Here is a 3,688-nt window from a genome sequence, read left to right on the forward strand (position 1 = left end):
GAAACAGAAGGAAAGTGGGCCTTGACTTTTTTTGTAATGGATTCCTAAATGAACTGGGAGCCACTACAAAAAGGCTAAACTGGAGTCCTTTCAGCAAATGATTTGTTGGACGTCTGAACAAGCTGAAGGCAGTTTATTGAAAACTCAGATGTGCAAAAGTGCAGTAGAATTATCTTTGTGGAAATTACGATTCTTATACTGCATAATAATGTAATAAATGAACACTATAGCATCACTTCAGAGGGACGTATCAGTAAAAGAACATCAATGCTCAGGAGAATAACACAGAAGTGATGTCAGTGATGCAGAAATTGAGATACAACACAAAGCTTTGAAAAACTAAGAAGCCAAGCAGTTTACAGCAGAAGCATTACATCATCAAAAATGATTACAACACATTGAAAGAGAATCCAGAATGGTGTTGCAATTTAGAAGAAAATGGTTTAATTCGACACTGTTTACTAAAAGCCTATTGAAGCTAATATCAAGGCAAGAGGATGAAGATGGGGAACAACCGACTGTGTGTGAGAAACCTACAAACTAGACTTCCTTAAATCCTAATTTTGCAAACATCTTTATGAATTAATGAATCACAAAAAAAATGAAATGATTAATTGTCTCCCAGCCAATTAACTCAGTGCTTATTCTAGTCCACTGGGCACAGACATAACTCGCAGCTTGAACCAATAATAGACACGCTGACCGGGGCTGGAGGCCCAGGCCTCTCTTAATTATTACACCACTCATGCCTGCATAGAGCAGGCTGAACTGTAGCCTGTGAGAAAACACACAAACACACACTCAGAGAGCAGTTTTTAATTCCCCATGCACACACAGTGCAATCCTTGTTCATAAGAGTGGAAGGTGAGCTACGATGTGGGTTCACGAGTCCCAGGGCGAGCTGTTTTTTATCCCAGATGAGATGTTCAATCCTTGGCATCGCTTTCTCCAGCAGCCCCTCCTCCCATTACCCTCAGAAAACTAGTCCATATATCCTCCCGTCGACATTTATAGCATGAGCGGTCGCACTGTTAAGTGTACTATCTGCCCATACATGCTCTTCCTGTTTTTCTCTCCCGCAGATGCACATGCATACATGCACAGAATCTAATTTAGATAAAGAAAATAGAGCTATGAATGATCTCAGGTAAGCAGTAGTACCCTTGCAAATATATTCATGACTTCTCCACATGATATTATCATATCTAGGAGTGTCTGCCGCTTTAGCCTTTGCAGCCATCCATCTTCAGAATCAGATATGACTGTTCTCTTTGACAACAGGAAATGCAGTACAACAGTCTATACATTAAAAAAACGTTTTTAAATATTAGTAATATTTAGTTGCTATCTCCTGTAGAAATAAAGGAAATAATGAATATTAAACTTTCTGTAGTTTGCTCAGTTTTTGTCAGACATAATGCTCTTAACTGACATGCTGTTTTGGTTTTCTTCTGCACACAGACTATAGCCACAGTTAGCTGCTGCCCACCCTCAGAACAGCCGTCGTAGCAGTTTGTGAACTGGAGCGTGTGCAGTACCACATGTGAAGCTGAATAGCAGGGTGTGAGTCTGAAAAAAACAAAAACCTTGAATTTATGTAAATTGTCATGCACAGAAAGAGATGTGAGTGCTACCTCATGAGCAGATATGCAAATGTGGTGAGTTTGAGTGTCAAATGTGTCAAAGGAAGTCCCAGTCAGTATAGCAAAATTGAATAGGAATGAAAGTGTTGGAAGTCTTTAAAGCCGGGCTGCAGTTGCTAACTGTGCACCAGTCCATGTGGAGCCAAAGAAACGACCTTGGAGAGCTGTACTGGAACAGGAAATTACCATAAGTCTAATGATGACTACATGTAGCCCCGCATATTATGACACCCATTTCAACAACAGGTCCTACTGTCAAATCATTATGGTACAATGCTAATGGGAGCCACATTATTACACAATGCAAAAAACGTCAATTTACACAAAGCACAAAACCTTTTCACATTAAATGTGTTGTGTAGTTCAGTATTTCTGGCGTATACGGAGCCAAAATGTACATACATTTGGAGTCATGATTTTGGCCACCTGACAAATGCAAGTGCAATATCTATATATAACTGTGTTGAACGTCCCTCGATCTGTCTGTTGTCACCTGTCTTGAAATTGCCGGTCGACCCTCATCTACCTGCATGCATGTCTTTTATTGTTGTTTAGCTGTGTCTGACCGATTCATATATTTAACATATTCTGCATGCTTTTATGGTTTGTGCCTCTGACATGGATGTTTTTTAGTCTCTAACAATGCAGCATAATATTGTCTTTAGTCCATGTTTCTATTTAACATAGTTATTCCTCATTGTATTTGCTTTGTGTGTGTTGAATTTGAGAGCCTCTGTGTTGCATGTCTTGTTAGTACTTGACAATGTAGTATAAGAGTCTCCTGAATGATGATACTACTTATATTTATATTCACACTTCTTTCATTGTTTGTGCACGCATTGTAAAGGGTCAATATTGCATAACTTTGTACATTTTTTTAATATTCTGTTTTTAGGTTTACTTTCTAACATCTGCCTTGGGACTACAGATGAAAAATAGCCTCTTGGCTAACTCTGGTGCATTTACAGCAATGTTTTTATTAATGTCCTCTAACTCCTGAAGGAAATGTAACTTAACTGCTAAATACTCCACCATGTTCACCAGCTAGTCACCAACTTTGTCTGTCTTCTGTTTGGTGCTGGACCAGTTGTGTACAGTGTGTTTTTAGTGATGAAAACAGCTGCCTGCCGCGTCTGGAAACAACGCTGATGAGTGCCATAGGAATGAACCACAACAATGAACTGATGCTAAAACGCTTCATATAGAGCTGAGGGGAACTGCAGAGATGGCTGATAATTACTTACTACGAGCGACATCTTTCGCATTACACTGAGTCATGTGATCAGTACCACTTTAACCAAAAAACGCAGTGTTTCCCTACCCTTCACCATACTGTAGTTACCATGAACAGATACATTGATCATTAAATGTAATCTGGAGTTTTTCAGTGTCTTGTCTGGCAATATGCTTGTGTTGCACACACAGTTTCAATTTTACTTGTTGAGGTTTGGAGATATCTTCTGCTGCCGCCAACCTAAAGGCGGTGAATGGAGTTTTGTTTGTGCTCTTTAAAAATGTCACTTTCTTTGGTGGAAAGTAGTTCAAATGAAACCAGTGTACAGTGAGGTTTAAGATGTTGTTTCTGTGAAGATGTAGCTGTTGCGTTGTCTCTATACTTTGAGAGCAAAAATGAAAATTCACTCATCTCCATTGTATTAGGATGTATAGGCAGACATCTCAGAGATTGATAATTTATAGCCTGAGCAAACTATCTACACGACTAGATACATACCACTACTGGCAGTGAACTAAAGTTACGTCTTCCTGCTGCTCTGGAAGGAGCTGAAATTGTCAGATAGATCATTTTATAAATTGCATGCTCTCGGGATTCCTGCAGCGAGGCAGCGAGGCAAAGATCACTGATATCTCTGAAAGATTCTTGGATATTACAATCACACGACATCTGCTGCTACTAATGCTCTCCCCGAGGACTTACGAGGACTGAATATTAAGGAGTAAGTGGTCATGGTGCCGATTAGGAAAACACTGAGTTTTTATTTACAGTTGTGTGAAAAAGTGTTTGCCCCCTTCCTGATTTCTTATTT

The sequence above is a fragment of the Anarrhichthys ocellatus genome, unplaced genomic scaffold (assembly GCF_004355925.1).
Source record: "Anarrhichthys ocellatus isolate YVR2014 unplaced genomic scaffold, GSC_Weel_1.0 scaffold28, whole genome shotgun sequence".
Taxonomy (NCBI): domain Eukaryota; kingdom Metazoa; phylum Chordata; class Actinopteri; order Perciformes; family Anarhichadidae; genus Anarrhichthys; species Anarrhichthys ocellatus.